The sequence below is a fragment of the Phlebotomus papatasi genome, chromosome 1 (genome assembly GCF_024763615.1).
Source record: "Phlebotomus papatasi isolate M1 chromosome 1, Ppap_2.1, whole genome shotgun sequence".
NCBI lineage: Eukaryota > Metazoa > Arthropoda > Insecta > Diptera > Psychodidae > Phlebotomus > Phlebotomus papatasi.
Genome location: NC_077222.1, coordinates 38,006,024 through 38,024,257, shown reverse-complemented (window position 1 = coordinate 38,024,257; position 18,234 = coordinate 38,006,024).

Here is an 18,234-nt window from a genome sequence, read left to right as displayed (position 1 = left end):
ATATGCTTGAGGTGGAAGCTTTTTTCCCCATTCCGTGAAACATCAACCTCCTCCTGGACGTCATATGGGCGGGAAAACTGCCTTGCAGAGAGCCAGAATACGGTGTCTAGCCATCGTATTTGTATGTTTGTTTATGGAGGAGCCTTACATTCGGATTCCACCCTTGGAACTCTCAATAAGCAAATCAAATTCAACCCCAATGGGGAAAGGGGGAGAGGGAATTAATGTTTCTCATGAAAATGCTACAAAAGTGTCTTTCGATGGCAAAGAAAAGACATTCTTTTTTCTTCGCCTGTGATAAGAAGGGGATATTTCACTTTCCTTTCCAAGGATCATTTGGACATTTTTATAACATTGGAAAGTTCCCAAACTCTCTTACCTTATCATTCGAACAAGGGGTCCAAATAATTGAAGTGTCGGATGTAGCAAATCCATGAGGCACAAAAAAAGGCAAATCTTTTAGGGGTGAAAATCTCATCCCTAATTTTGCTGAATCGATGACTTCCCATCATCCGGAAAAAGGTAAAACATTTGAATTTTTATATTTCATCGACCATCCCATTCCCAACACTTTAATACTCATGTTCAAGGCTTAACAAACATTGGATACTGTACACCATGTTTTAGGATTTCAATTTTAGTCACACGTCATGTTTTTCATGTAGCCATTACAGTGAAAAATGTCAATTTAATCATAAAATAATTTGTAAATACGCATTTCAGACTCATTGTTCTATCGATCTTTTTTTTACGTAACTTTTATCTCATTTAGGCGGAACTGGTTCATGAGAAACGTATTGTGTTCGAAATATCCAACTAACTATACCCGAAAGTCTCTTTTTAATGATGAAAATATATAATTTGAAATTTAAATACAATTTACTGAAGTTGATAACGGGTAAATATAGGGTAATAGACATAAGGATGATGATTGAATATACATTGCTAGATTCCTAGCTTTTCCTTTTACTATTTTGAAATACCCTAAAATTTGCGTTCTCAAAAACCTCATCTCCCTATGACAGGAAACGAGCTCAAATTTTAGTGTATTACAGAAAGCCTTGGAGTTTTCGATCAAAAACAAACTTGACCTCTTAGGCCCCGCTGACCCAAGCTGCCCAAGTTATAGGGTCAAATATAAAAAAAATCTTAAAAGGGGACACAATTCCCATTCTGAATTTGAAAAAAAATAATAATAGAAGACGATAAATGCTATACAGATTTCGTGAATTTATGAATCTCTTTAGAATGTCACAGTTTCGTAGAACTACCGCTGAGAGCACTAAAATCGAAAAACAATTATCTGAATCACATCATTATCATTTTTAACCGCTTATTCTTATTGGGGTCGCGGGCTTAGGAAATCTAAGTTATTAGTCAACGCCTGCCGATCCTCCGCCACTTCGGGAAAGTGTTCACGGTCAATCCTAAGGCGCTCTCAGGCAAGAACCTGAATTTGATTTAGACATTCAGCCACCTTGTCCTAGGACTGCCATGAGGTCAACACCTCACAATGGCTTTCATAGGTTTTCTGGATGTCTGGACAGCTTTTCAGAATTTTGATGCTAAATATTTCTAAATCTCCATTTCAAATTTAGATCTAACATCTAACGTTATTATATCTTAGTTGAGATTCTGATCTTTCCAACAATAGCACATACTTGCTCCACGTTAGTGGTTCAAAAATTACCACCGACAAAAACTACAGCCGACAAATCTTACTTCGAAGAAATTTAAAAACTTGAAACTGGCTGTGATTTATCAGAAAATCAAAGACCTTTTCAACTAATCCAAATTGGGGGCTAATCGTTTGAGAAAAACACTCTCTAAGAGCTGTTTAATCTTTGATTAAAAATCATTAGAAAAATGATTTCAATGGCCTTATCTTTAAAATACCCCTGTAGATTTTTTGGTAACTTCCGAATTTGCTACTATACTTAGGTTTCGGTACTTTGTTTCTAGTTTGTTTCGTTTCCTTAATGGGCATGACCCCAAGTACCGTAGATGCAGGTGATTTTGTCTCCTTAGACCTTGCTGTTGTAAGCTATTCTTATTCACTTATCTGATCTAAAACCTCTGTTTTATCGGTGAAGACCATCGTTAAGTGTTGCAATTAAAGAACTACGAACAGGAGGAGTAGGGTAAAGTCACCCACATTTACAGTACGAGGAGCAATTAGATTCAGGGTCATTTGATCTTATAAGGTTAAACTCAAACTGGTATCTTGAGATAAATCTCTTGAGAAGTAATTTCTCATGAAACTTTCAAAAACTGAAATTATGTAATTTTTATAGATATTTGGGACAATTGCAGGAGTTTTGAAATTTCTAAAAATCAGAAATTTTTCAACAATTCTTTTTATGTAGTTTTGCAAAATCAGTTGTAAAACAGCAACTACACTCTCTGTAAAGTTAAAAGTTTAAGTGGACGCAAAGACTCAAATAGACTCAGGCTGATCCTAGAGGATATATATTTAGGTTATGTAAAATTTAGTAGAAAAGGATTAAGTGAAAGAAAGTTATGCGAAGGACCTCTAATCGATAAACAATGTATGACAGTTTGCAATAAATATTTACTAATATATCTTACAAGCCAAATATTCTTGAGGATTAGCCTGGATCTATTTCACCCTAATACCCTAGATAGACTCACAATTTAAGCCGAGAGATGGCATAGAGGGAAACTGATGAAATGTAGTTTAATCATTATTTTGAATAACGTTACGTTAAGGCGTCATTAAGGTGTGTCCAGGACATAAAGCTCAGGAATTCCTTTATTTTATGACACTCATGGACAAACTCACAATTTAGAAATATTGTAAAAGTATAAACCTGACAAACACACAACCTGCGAAGGGGTTTTTACATCGTTTTACCCTGGAGGTTGATCATCAACACTACGACGGCGATGGCCGCAAGGTAAGGTGGGTTAGTCACATGTGATTGTCGATGGTAATGAAGAAATAAGTACAATACAATACAAATACAATACTATTCTTTAAGAACAATTTTTGGTAGATTTAAAAATAAAGCTTTATAAAATATCAAACTGCTGAGCAAAATTATTTCAATGTAAAAGCTTTAATATCAATTCGTCGCATGAAATTTAAAGCATAATGCAAGGTAAGCTCGATAGACATTTAAATTCAACTCATCCTGCAGAAGTTCCAAAAGCAATTAACTGTTGAATTTGTTAAGGTCATGGTTTCATATGGTCAAATTCCTACAGCTCAACCCAGATAATAACGTGAATAACCCACCCTTGAAATACTGCTTAACTTGAAGTTTTCAATTTTGAAGTATAATGCCCTAGATAATGAAATGTACAATGACTCAGGGGAATTCTTACGCCTTGTGCAGCCACTTGTTCCCTGAATCCACCCAAGAGTGAAAGTATTTCTCCCCTCATACCCATTCGAACTCATTATTGAAGATTGTAAAATGATGATAAGTGGAAATTAATTTGAATTCTAATTGCAAAGTTCTTGATTAAAATTTTTAATCTTGATTTATATTCCTGCACGCTTCGGTGTTTTTAATATTTACACAATTACAAAATTTTCATGCTTAAGGAATTTCAGCAGAGGGGATGATTTGCAGCTCTTGTAGAGAAATTAGAATGTGTCTCTCTTTTTGGGGATGTCTCTTTTAGGATGGATTCATTTGCCAGGGATTGAAACTGGGAGGTGTTAGAGGAGTTCTCAAATGGAATAAACAAATAAATAAAATGCACATGTGATAATTCTGTTAGGTTAATTCGTAAGGGGGTTGCTTGTCGTGCGAGAGATTGCTGATAGCTATTAATTACGTCATGACAACCCCTTTAGCAGACGATCAAAATAAACAAGGAGATGGTGTGAATTGTTGAAACAACCTTTTCGACATGTTTGTGTCACTTTTTGCTCTGTCAGATTCATCTTTTGCTACTTTAGCACTTGTTATTATAATTGGCTTCCCTCGACAACCCATCCCTCTTGTGCGTTAGCAATCAGGTTCCAGCTATTTAGGGGACTTGAGGTATGTTCGCCTAAATAACGCAATGGGTCTGACATCAAAATAGACAAATAATAAAAATTTATAGACTCAGAAAGATTTATTACCGCCACCAGTTGGCTTGATGAGTAGCACCAAACTAAAATATGGTGCTATTTTCGCAGCAAACAAGTCCATATACCCACACCCCCTACAACAAAATGTTGAAGGCCTTTAACAGCCACTTCTCGATTTTCCATAAACAACAGAGAGAGAGTATCCGACAAATTGATCAATTTGAAATGGACACAGATTGATGAAAATTCACATTGTTTTTGCACACTCGGTGGTACAATTAAAAGCACTTCTTCCACCCTCGTATCTTCCAGTCATTCGAAGGGGGTTGCCTCAACAAGGGTTGATTCGGGAATACTTGCTCTCTGTCTCACTGCTTATGGGGGGTGCTCTATCATTCACCCATGTCCAACCCTCATGCCAGGGATACAGTGTTAATATCATACGGTTGTGCTTTGGAAATTTGATAGAGTCTCTAGAAAATGAGGGTGGAAAAGGGAAAAGTGTCTCTCAACTGATATCATTTTGCAGCACGACAAATAATCTTTCTCGATTTTTTTTTTGATGAGGAGGTCAGTGGAAACAAGGGAAATCCCCAACGAGACAGAATAATGATTAATGGCTAATTTGGTATGGTATCTCTAAATTACTCTGTGAATGCGGTCACATCATATTTTTACCCATTTTCTCCAACGGTTTCATTATACCACTGATGCTTTTGCCTAAAAGACCTTGTATATATATTCTGTATTGGTTCAGGAAAAAACAGTGTATTTGATAAGAGTATTAAAATTAATATATGTAAATTTTTTCTAAAATTTCTATTTTTACATTTTTCCTTTTTTACTAGGAAAACCTAGAACCTCTATGCAACCTTTGGAAATGTCAAATATTTTACCAAAACAGATTTTCTAAAAATTTATCAATGATTTTAAATCATTTAAACTAAAAGAAAAAGGAAGTCCTTTCAGTGTTAATAAGTCTACTAAGGGAATGTGCCAAACTTCAAACAGCTTGCAATATCGGACACATGAAAACATCGGACGCTCTAAACAAATTTTTATAAAACACGCATTTATCTTCGAATAGTTAATGAATAGTGCTTTCTCTTTAAATATAAATATTTATTCTTTTTGGAATATATGTACCGAGAGGGATTTACGTGTAAAAATGTACACTAACGGCCAAAACATTAAATACACCCTTCGTAAGCTTAAATACACGTGATTTGGACCGGGAAAACGCTGTAATATCCAGTTCTATTGACTGAAATAGTTTCATATATAAACTTAAGAACAGTTTTAAACAAGATTTGAGAAAATACATGAGCTACAAAATTTATAATTTGAGGATCAGTCAAAAATTAGCTTTTTGGAAAAAAATGCAAAAGTAGCCCCACATTCTAAAACTGATCTAATCTTTTAATAATCATTTAATACAAGCTAAATACTATTAGTAAATATTATTAAGAGTCAGAAAAACTGAAAATAATACCGAGGGAATATTTTTGGTACGGATTGTGGTCGGTTTCCGGTGTGATCTGTTCTGAAAGGGGTTTCTTCTTTGAATATTGAAATTTTCTGCCCAAATTCTACTTTTTCATATATTTTTTATTATTTTTCAAATTTCTTCTTATTATTGTTGCAATTTCATTTCTTTTACTTCATTATTTTATTTAAATAAACATGAATAAAATCATCAAATTCTGTTTTCCTCGAAAAATCCTCCTTTAACTATGATAAGCGCATCACATATTCGAGGCATCCTGTTGATCAATTTCTACAAAATGTCTGAAGGAACTTTGCCCACATATCCTGAAGTGTTTCCACCAAGACTGGATTTTATGTCGCGCCTTCTCTCGAACAATGTGGTCTAGAAAATTCCAGAAAATTTCAATGTGGTTACAATTGGGTGATTGGGGTGGCTAATGAATGTGGTTTAGGACCCTGCGTTTCTCTTTCTCAAGAAGGAAACCTCTACAAAGCTTTGAGGAATGCTTGGGATCGTTATCCTCCTGAAAAAAAACCCACGCCCAATAAACCGAATGCATTAGCCACGGCAGTCACCCGATTGTAGCCTCATTGCAATTCTCTTGGATTTTCTCGACCACAAGGTTCGAGATTACGCGCGACATCAGTTCCAATCTTGGTGGAAACACCTCAGGATGTGTGGGCAAAGTTCCTTCAGAGATTTTGTAGAAATTGATCAACAGGATGCCTCGAATATGTGAAGCGCTTATCATAGTTAAAGGAGGATTTTTCGAGGAAAACAGAATTTGATGATTTTATTCATGTTTATTTAAATAAAATAATGAAGTAAAAGAAATGAAATTGCAACAATAATAAGAAGAAATTTGAAAAATAATAAAAAATATATGAAAAAGTAGAATTTGGGCTGAAAATTTCAATATTCAAAGAAGAAACCTCTTTCAGAACACATCACACCGGAAACCGACCACAATCCGTACCAAAAATATTCCCCCGGTATTATTTTCAGTTTTTCTGACTCCTAATAATTATTTACTAATAGTATTTAGCTTATATTAAATGATTATTAAAAGATTAGATCAGTTTTAGAATGTGGGGCTACTTTTGCATTTTTTTTCCAAAAAGCTAATTTTTGACTGATCCTCAAATTATAAATTTTGTAGCTCATGTATTTTCTCAAATCTTGTTTAAAACTGTTCTTAAGTTTATATATGAAACTATTTCAGTCAATAGAACTGGATATTACAGCGTTTTCCCGGTCCAAATCACGTGTATTTAAGCTTACGAAGGGTGTATTTAATGTTTTGGCCGTTAGTGTATATTTATTCGCATTAAATTCTCTCTCTAATATAATATAATCGAGGAGGACATACCTGATCAAATGTCGCAGTAATGCTACTTTCTTCGGCTCCTTCTCGTCGTCTTCCCCCCTCCTAATCAAACATTCAGGAATTGTTCTTAAATTGAAAGATTAATCTAATGAACTTGACAGTCCTACAACTTAAGCCGAGAAACGGATTGCGGAGATCCTAATAGGAATGTTTCTTTTTTTGATCGTTTTTAATTTATTTTACTTATTTTGATAATAATTACGCTGAGCCATCTCTAGGCTTAATCTCTAGGCTTCCGGAATTTTTTCTAATCTTCCCACATATATTATTCACCCTCTAACGGTGTTTTCTTTAATATGCGAAAAAAGTTCTAAATCAATGTTTTCTAAGATAATTATGATCCAATAAAGTCGAAAAACTATCCATTCTTCATTATCTCTGTTAGTTTATGCGCTAGATAAAAAAATATAAAAATTTTTGAAACTCTTTTTGCTTCTAAAATTCACATTTTTAGTTTTTTTCAAATTTTTTAAATAAAATATACAAAGTACAATGACATATCTTTCAGTAAAAAATAAATTTATTTTAGTCAGATAACTTTAAATTGATATTTTTATGGAAATTGGACATGAGTTTTTTTGCACTAATATTTCTTGTTGCTTTTTCTCTGACCTGTCACACAAAACTGGGAATAGCAACAAAACGATTGGACATTAATTCAAAAATGCAATAATCTAGATAATTTATAATTCAATACATAGTGTACTAATTTTCAAAATTTGAACTGGAACATTTTGAGTTTTAAAAAATTTCATAAGAATAAAAGGTCTCTGAGTAAATGTACACAGGAATTTACAGACATACATCAGGCTCCTTTAGTACAGAACAGCGCGAATTTTTAAAAATACAAAAAGTTCCAGTCCAAACTTTGAAAATTAATATATTTTATACTAAATAGATATTAAAAAATATTTATTAGTAACTCATTGATTTTTCTAAAAATAATAGTTACATTGTATTGTAAATCGTCACTTTTAGGCATTAAAGTCAAAAGCTGCTAAATCAACAGATATTGCAATTCTCTCAGTGTTTATATTATCGGAAATTCTAATTGGATATTCAGCCTAATCTATACATAATTTTATAATCAAATCAAAATCAGAGTAATGCAAACCACTCATTTGCTATACCCACCCACAACTCCACTGATCATTATTACAATTTCACCTGACAGTGTTTCAGCATTTAAAGGAGCAAACTAAATTAATGGTAGAGACCATAATGAGCTTTAATTCATATTCCCGCCTATTCTTTCATAACATTTCTTCCAGCTACCAGAAATAATTCCAGCGAAAGTGATTAATCTCGTACTTCCGCGTGCGTGAAAAGGACGTGGTATCACCACGGTAAAAATGCCCCTGAGGGTAGATTGAATAAATCAGGGAATTCAATTAATCCAATTCAACGTGATTAATTAAAATTGTACATGGAATTGTGGTATGGAAAAATTCTGTGGGGACACAATTTTATTCACTTTTCCACTTCATTCAACCGCACTGCACAAATTAGGCTCATCGAGTGTATAGGTTTGGATCAAACAGACAAAATTGGCGATTGATTGAAATCTGCGAACCATGAAGTGGGTATTCAGCCAAAAGAATTGGCACTGGGTTGGGGGGGATGGCGCAAAAAAAAATAAGTCTCTCGAAAAAATGGAAAATTCCCGCATTATATCTTCAGGACATAATCACAAAAGAATCTCAAGGAGTGTGTCTCGTCTCTTTTTGTCCTCTGTGCCGCCTTTAATAATCCTTCAAACAATAAAAAAATACACTCAACTGTGTCTTGAGGTAGACAAGGGCTCAACAGGAATATTGTATAACGATCTTTTTCACCGGGAGCTCTTCTTGTTTATTTCACAAGGTGCTGAAGATGGGGCTCAGCACAAAAAAAAAACGACACACAGAACGAAATAAAAGGCAATGAAGTGAGGTAAATTAGCTTAAAAAAGAACATTTCTTCGTATTAAAGGCACAGAAGAGTTGTTGGACACTTAAACGCGGAAAGGTAGATCCGTTATGAAGGGAGAAGGAAGTGAAACATTAGGCACATGCTGAAGAATCAATTAAGTACATTGGAGACACAATTTACAAACAACCAATATTTCAACAATTTGCGTAATTTTTTTCTTACCCTAGATAAAGAAAAAGGCTCCGGCTATAAAAAATATTTGATAAATATTATTTATAATATGATAATAATTGATAGAGAAAAAGCTCACTTCAAATCTAATAGCTGAATAAAAAAATAGGCCACGCCTCCCAAAGTGATGGTAACGGAAAGTAGTGAACTAAATCATCACAATATTTTGCACAAAAAAAGAGGTAAAAATAAAATATATATTTTGGAGATGGACATATCCAAGCTAGTACTGCTAATATTCTATTAGCCACGCCCACTTAAATTATTACTCCATTGAACTATTGATATTTAGGGTTATGATAGGTCTAAAGGTCCTGCAAACTCAAAATTGTTGTAAAACTTGTGCAGTAGTATTGATTTTACAGTTTAACATATTTAATAATATTAATAGTTTTTATGGCATAGATGATTTCTCGTAGGTGGGAAGATTTGTTTTAAAATTGAAAATTAAAATAAAAATTTTAATCAATCTTCTCTTTAAATAGATAAAAGGCTAATAAAACGAAAAATGAAGAGAAAACTTAAAAATGCACCGATATTTTGGATATTTCAGTATCTTATACTGATTCGACATAGGGGCGTGTTTTATTTTTTTTTTGGGCTAAACTACTTCTGCCCATATTTGGTTTGTATATTAGTGCAGATTTACTCATCCTCTTTGCTAATTTCGTTTAAAAATTAACGCGAAAATTTACATGAACACTATAAACATCAGTTGGGGGCGTGACCTAAAATAGCGGTTCAGAATGACAAATACACGAGCCAGGAATCAAAATAAAAAGTTTAATTTTTATGGGTTCGCAATGGTGTGTCAATTTTTAAATGTTTGATGGTCAAGTTCTATGAAATTATCACTGATTTGAATTATTTGTGGAATAATTGACCTAATAATGTTAGATCATACGCTAAATATTATAGCAAATATAAATAAATTGAATAAATAACTCTACCGGTCGAGTCGAGGAACCGGTCGTCTGGGGACACTTTACCTTACTCAATATGCTAACAAATAACTATGGTAAAAAAAAATTAATGGTTTTTTGATTCAATTTGTAATATAATAGCTCTATTTTTCTTAATTTAAAAAACTAGCATAATTTTTCTTTAAAATAATATCTACGTTTAAATTATCATTAACGTCAAACTGAAATAATTTTGCTAATTTTCATTAGACTTTAAATTTAAACCTTTAAAAGCTGTCAATAAAAGTCGCAATATCTTAAAAATTCTTCCAAATTGCTTACAATATTGCTCCTCTTCGATATAAGAGTAACCGAGCTCAGGTATTAATACATACAGGGGTGGAAGATTTTCAAGTGGGGTTTGAAAGAAACATTGGATGACAGTTGGAATCTCTTCAATGTCATAAAAAGAAGTTTATTGGTTTCTGTCTCTCCTCGGTCGACCTCGTCGAGTGGAAAATCTGAAAATTGAGTACCAATTCCCTTGCTACCTCTTACCTTTACACTCAACTCTACTAACCAAAAATTACGAGTAATTTTATGTTGAAAAAAAAATGGGTTAAGGTGCTACATATACCCCAAAAAGGAGCCTCTTCAAAATGAATTAATTTGAAAGCTTGAATGAAATTCGGAAGAATGAATGCGAAATTTCCGGGGTGTTAGTGTGAAAGAAGAGGTATTTTATTCACTTCAGTAAATGCCAGTGTTTGCTGGAGTACGATAGGGTATCTAAGAGCATACAAAAGGGGACATCTTTGAAGAGGAAAGTGGAACAAATTGAAAATGTGTGTGAAAATATCATTTTATGCAAGGCTTTTATTTGTAACAGGGCAAAACACTTCAAAACCCGAAAACTCGGAGCGGTTAAATTTCCGGAACTGTTTGGAAAAGGGTCTAGATTATTATAACACTTTATTTATTTAATTTATTATTTTCACTAAGGCTTAGGCCTAACTTCTAAAAATTCTTATCAGTTAATTTTTTTTTAATATTGAATATTAAGGATAAATAATTTATTCGATTCTAAAAATACAAAAAAAATTGCACGTCTATTGGGATTTTAAGACCTTCGCAAATGGATTAAACTTCTAGTCTTAAAACAAATCAATCTACGCCCATGACTGGGTCCAATTCCAGAGAGACAAAAACCAGAAATGCAAAATTCGAAAAAGCCCAAATCGAAGCCAAACCAAAGTTCTGAAATGGATTTTATAGCTTTCGGGATTTTGGCATCTCGAGATTTTGGCTTTTCGGGATTTTGGTTTTCGGGATTTTGACCGTGACCACCGGGACCCATTTCAGATAAAATGCAAAATTTTGTACTTTTTCTTTTCTAAAATAATGTATGAAAATTTCACTGCATTTAAAATTTTAAATTGAACATTGCTCAAATTTGTTTTTTTGCTGACCAAATTTAATTTTTTACTGCTCATTTTACATTGTACATTGCCATTAAAAATTAGGAGGTGTTGATTTAATTTTATCACTAAGGGTAGCCCAAATACTATATCAATAAATAAAGCTTTATAGAGCCCATTCATCTCTTAGGTTCTTACCTACATAGTTTATGAATGGAAGGAATGTGAAGGGATCGAAAGTGAACAAGAGCAAGGCGTCAGCAGGGGGTTTCCTTTGCTCAATAGAAAGTAACAAATAATCCCAACACATGATCCTATATTATGGGCCGATTGAGCAAAAGATGCGTGAAAGTAACAATTCCCTCGAAAAAAAAAAATGTGGCAGGGATTAAAATTATTCCCTGTGCTAGTGAACCCCTCTCCATTGAAATATTGTGTTGTATGAATGCGAAAATGGTATGTACTTAATGCCATAATGACAAAATGTATGAAATTCATTGGGGTGAAATGCATTTTAGTGAAATGAGATTCGGATATTTGTCATAAATTTTCGATGTACACAGCGAGATAGTTTGACATCATTTTTCACCGAAGGGACATTCACCACAGAGAGTACAAGGCTGATCATACAAGAGAGTGGTTCACAACATATTTTGCACAAGCCACCATACCATGCCATTGTGTAATTCCACTTGATGGCATAATTTCTGATTGATAACCCATGGAAAATTGCTCTCCAAATTGACAGGGTAGGGATGTTTTTGGACAAAGGTAAGAGGACCATTTCTATGCTACAACGTCAATGTTGGAAAGTTTTATATTTTCAATATTTGATGGCTTTATTCAAGGGATACGGGTATTCAAACCAAACTATTGTGATGAAACAAAAAGGCATTAAAGATTTTGGGAAAATTCACAATTGTACAGAATTAATATTCGATCCTGTCCTGAATTGTCTATATGAAACATCAAGCTTATCTATCCACATAGGAATATTAATTACACAAAATGTTAACTATTCAGGTTAATTGCAGTCACAAAAAGATTCATGGTACTTAACTCGATGAATAAATTCCTAGCAGTGACTCGCTTAATTAACTGTCTTCCAATTAGCAAAATCATGTGCTAAATTTTACAATTTATTTCAAAAGAACATTTTCATTTGACAATTTTGAGCATCAAATATAAGTAAATTTAAGAAAATCTTAATACATTATTAAAAAAAAACATATTAGGACGGGCAAAGAAAAATGTTTTATCTTAAGGATTTAAAGATTTATTTATCTTAAAGAGCGGTTCAAATGTTACTAGAAAATAAAATATTTTTGAAGAATTGAATACCTGCAAGTCATTAAGGCGAAAGCATAAAAATATGAACTTATTCTGGGATATAAAAGAGTGGACAGATTCAAGACTTGTTTGTCAAATTTTTATTATCATTCGAGTTAAGTTCAACTACTTTCTATTGGATATCGTCTTTTTGAAGATATCCAGCATACTTAAAAAATATTACCCCTGCTATATTAACCAGGGATATATTTTTTCGAAAGTCTTGCATGTCTGAAATAGCCTCCACCTCTCTTACATATGATTTAATAGTCGAAAAGAGTTTATAAACTTTTATGCACCGAAAACTATTAAATGGTCTTGTAAAATTTGTAGCTCAACTTCAGAATAATATTTTCTTCATCTTTACTTTCGATCTTAGAATTTGGTGAAATATTTTATTTAAATGAGACATAAAAATCGAATTTACGGTACTTTTCAAAGATCATTCTATTTTATATATTTTAATTTTTAGATATTTTGAAAGTCGCATTTTCATTTTAAACACTATACTTACAATTCTGGGTTAACAAAAAACCATAAAGTTTTATTTCTATTTCGGCAGTTATTAGTCCGAAACAAAAAAAATAATTTTTTAAGGTCTTTAAGGTAAATTAAATTTTGACAGTAAAAAATCGTTTTTGAATCACCTAAGACCAGTATATTTAAATTTATTCTTGTTAATAAACTTATAGACTTTATTCAGCGAAAGAGATATTTTCAGAAAGTGAGAATCAATTTTGGTTTATAAAAGTATGAATTTTGATAAGAAAAAGATTAGTTTTGGTTAATAAAATTCTTACTTAAACAGTTACGACTCTGGTTTTATATCACCTCTTATATTTCTTATATCAGGAAAATTTCATGAAATCAAAATTCACATCTTTTCCCTTTTCAATTTGTTTTGCACACATACGTCTATCCCACTCTTTCAGACTTAAATTGAATTGAACCAATTGAAAAAAATTGAATGTGCTGTGGCATGAATGGCAAAAGGAAGAATACAAAGGAGTAGAATAAACATAAGTAAAACGGTTGAAAGTGAAAGGAATGTGAATTTCGATCTCATATAATTTTCCTGTGGTAATGGTTCCGGGACACCATTATGATCAGGAAAATTTCAAGAAGTCGAAATTCGAATCCCTTTCCATATGTCTATCTCACTCTTATGCACTCATCTTTAAATATTACAACAAATTGAATTTAGTTCATCGAATTTAGAGTGCGAAATAATGAGATAGACATATGCAAAACATGTGCGAAAGAAAGAGAGGTTAATTTTGATTTCATGAAATTTTCTTGATCTAAAAGGCATGCCAAAACCATAAAAGATGTGCTTAGATTATTAAAATTAAATTTTATCAGTAAGTACAAAACCCAATTTGATTTTTGGTCAATTGAGAACTTGCGAAGCAATTACATCAACATGTAAATTCCTGTAAAGACAAAAAAACTGTCTATTTTATCCTACAAAGGTAATGATATAAAGTTACACTCACTTTTGTTGACTTAAGTTTTTTTTAAGATAAAAATTGATTTTTGTACTGGCCTAAATTGACGTTTCATGGCATCAGCACAAACTTTAAATCTAGAAAACTTTATGTAACCCAAATTCGCAATTCTTTATTTATAAAAAAGAACGTTTATGTTATTCTGCTCGTTTACATTAATTTGGTTCAGTCAAATTTAGAATGTGAAAGAGTACAATAAACACATCCGAAACATTTAATAAATGAAAGGGATATGAAAATAAAAATAATTTAAAAAAATATTTTTTTACAAAAATTATACTTAAATTGTTCATTCCAATATTTTCACTAAAGTTGTTTTTTTACTGACTAATTATTATTTTTTTTTTCTTAGAAAATATTTATTTACTGAATAAGTAAATTTTTACTGACCGTTCTTATCAAAATACTTACAATAAATTTCCATTCAAAAGTTAGAAGCCCATTAAAAGTACAAAAGCTTACCTTTTCCTAAATTAGATTAAAATTGTAATCTGTCATATTTTTTACGATTTTCAATTTACATAATTGTATTAAACTTATTTTTACGAGAAGTAAGTAATCTGCAAAACACCTTAATATTTATGCGATACTTCCGCTTCTGTCATCATGCCAATTCACTTAAAATGTTGCACAAATTGAAATAGTGTTGATGTAACAAAAGAGTCCTTTATTAGTTTTATTTTCCTCTTCAGTCTCACCTTGTACCGTGGCAAAAAGTATCCCTACGAGAACACTTCATAGTCCCTGGCATTTACTTTGCAACTCTCTGTAGTACCTTCAATTGTGCTGAACTCGGTACAAATCGATGGGAATGGCTCACTTATAGCAATTTCCCAATGCTTTGGATTGGGGGACTAACCTAATACACAAAAGAAAATTCGCAATATCTCTGATGGAGCGTCTTACATCTCCTCTTGTATTTTACTTAAGTAGATCTAGGATACTTCATGATGCTTCCTATACTTTACATTTTATTATTTCAGCACTGAAACCAAGAGTGACAAAATTGAACAATACCTATTTATAATACGACATACTCTTTATGGAAATTTGACTGGAGAAATGATGAAATTGCATCTTACTTTGTAACAATTTATTAGAAGATCTTACGTATTGTTCTATTATAATTTATACTTAAGTTCAAAATTACATTTATGAAATTTAATGATTGCCCATGACAGAAGTATTTTAAGTAGGCTTACAAATTAAATTCTGTACAACATGAAGTTTTGCAATATATTGCTTAATTTCCGATCAATGGACAATATATACAAATTTTCGATTTTACCGATAATGGAAAACAGTACAAGCAGGTGCACATAATCGGGTCATCGTTGTGGGAAATGCTATAAATATGTAGCGGGCACATTAAATAACATTAATGATGATATGATTTAACCAAATATGAGAAATAAATCAACTGATAGTGATTAAAGCGACTGAATTGGATTCAAATCTATTAAAATTTATCGCATGGCTAGAGAAAATTATAACAACTGATGTGGGATAAAAGTTATTAAAACCATCGTGAGATCGTGAACATTTACAACTAATTTTTATGCACAATTTCAAAGAGAGCTCCTTATTGTTAAAGGTACCATTCCCTTTGATTGCTCGTACTCTACGAAGTAAGGAATGTATAGTGTATTTATGCTTTGTAAATATTTAAGTAAAGACTTAATGAAACTCAGATTGAGGGTGAAATATTCATTTTTTATCAAATTGATTGAAGTATCAAACATTTAGGAATCGTTCTTAAATTGAAAGATTAATCTAATGCCCTTGACAGTCTTACGGCTTTAGCCGAGAAACAGATTAGGGAGAACCTAATAGGAATGTTTCTTTTTTTTATTTTTTTTATTTATTTTAATTATTTTGATAATAATTACGTTGAGCCATCTCTAGGCTTAAGTCATAGTTGTGTCCAGAATATAGTTGAATTGACACTATTATATGGAAAGTAAAGAAAACACATTTTACAACTTCACAACACTTTTTATTTTAGAACTCATTGCAGGCCTGAAAAACAATTTTCTTCTCCATGAAAGAATCCTTAAAGAAGACGTCTATCATTCTCTTAGAAGTTCCTCCAAAGAGACTTCTAGCCATCCGGGACGGAGAGGAAAGAAGAACAGGTGGGGCCCATGATGCGTCTTTCTCCACCGTTAGCTCCAAGTCATCTTAAAAAGCCAAGAGTTGCCGAATATTTTAATGATATCTGACGAAAAGTTTATATCGAATTATCAAATGTGGTAGTGGTAGATTGAATCTGTGAAGATCATTTGTGATAAAATTGAAGAATAGCTTACCTAGAGGAAATTCTCCCCAAATACCTAAAACGGTCTTCAGACTAGAGATTTAGCCAAGTTCCCGTAGGTCTCAGAACCCTAAAATGTCAACCAATTTTATTGCTTTTACAAAATAGAACATTCGTTCTTAGTAATCCAATCCCAAGTTAAATTTTCCAAAATATCTTGACTGTTAAGAAATTATAACAGTTAAAGCCATATGGGTAAGCCTTAAGTTTGAAGCCCGTATAAGTCACTCACATAGTCACGTATAGGCGAACTGTTGCTAATAATTTTTTTAACATACACCTGAAAATTGTATTGTATTGTATTGTATTTATTTTTCCATTATCATTGACAATATTTGGCCTTGTTCAACCTTTCTTACCTTGCGGCCATCGTCGTCTTAGTGTTGGTTACCAACCTCCAGGGTGAAAACGATGGAAAACCCCTTCACAGGTTGTATATTGTCAGGTTTACACTTTTACATTTTTGTATTGAATCCTGAGTTTGTCCTTAAGTGCCTAAGTCAATGATAAGAATAGAGGCCTAGCTATACTAGCTGTTGGCCATAAGAATGCAGCAAGGTATCACAACATACATAGAAAAATGGAATGGAAATCACAGTTTAAGTTCTCGAGATATTTTGATTTTAAATTTTTTTTTTTTAGAAAAACAAGTTTTCCATGTCTTTTGATCTACTTTACACAAAAAAAATATTTTGTAAAATTTTTCGTAAATATTTGTGAAATCCTATGGAGGACTTACGAAGTGCTCGTGAATCATATAACCCACAAACAAGTCCGTAAAATTTTATACTTTTTTCACAAACATTGCTCGTAAAATGATCATTTGACGAACATTTCTGTTATTTTTTCTTTCGCAAAATTTTGTCATTTGTTTGTATTTGTTCGTAAATTTTTACCAGACAAACAAAAATTTACAAACAAATACGAACAAATGACAAAATTTTACCAACATTTTTGTGCGTTTATGAACATTTACGAACAAATGTTTGTAAAAGTACAAAAAATGTTCGTCAAATGATCATTTTACGAACAATGTTTGTGGAAAAATTACAAAATTTTACGAACTTGTTTATGGGTTATACGATTCACGAGTATTTCGTAAGTCTGTCATACGATTTCACAAACATTTACGAAGATTTTTACAAAATATTTTTTTTTCTAGACTACAGCGTCTCTGGTGTAGGTCTTAGAACTTTCGCTAGTTTCAGATAATTGTTAACCATTCAAAGACCTTCAACTTATTTTTGTTTATGAAGAATTATATCAGTTTAGTAGCATCCGAACAATTTTCACATAAGTACCAAAAAATTACAATAATTGTATTGCCTATCTAAATCTAAACAATAAAAAATATGAAACCCCTGCCACAGTTGCGCAGTGTGATATCAAATAATTTTCAGAGTAGAGCAAAGCGCGCTACCTTCGGACAACTTAAGCTTCGAACAATTCAATTTTTTCTCTATGTGCCTTGTGGATTTCACCCTTAGCTTTTTTCTGAAAATTTAAAGCATTGGACTACCTGTTCAAATATAATATTATAATGAACTAAATTCTTTTATCACACATTGAAAAAAATAATTGTTCGAAGCTTGAGTTTTCCAAACATAGCGCGCTCTCCCCTATAGTATCCAATGCGTAAGTTCGAGCATTTTTCGAAGCAATGTTCCCTTGTCCTCCCTTAGCTGTGTATTGTT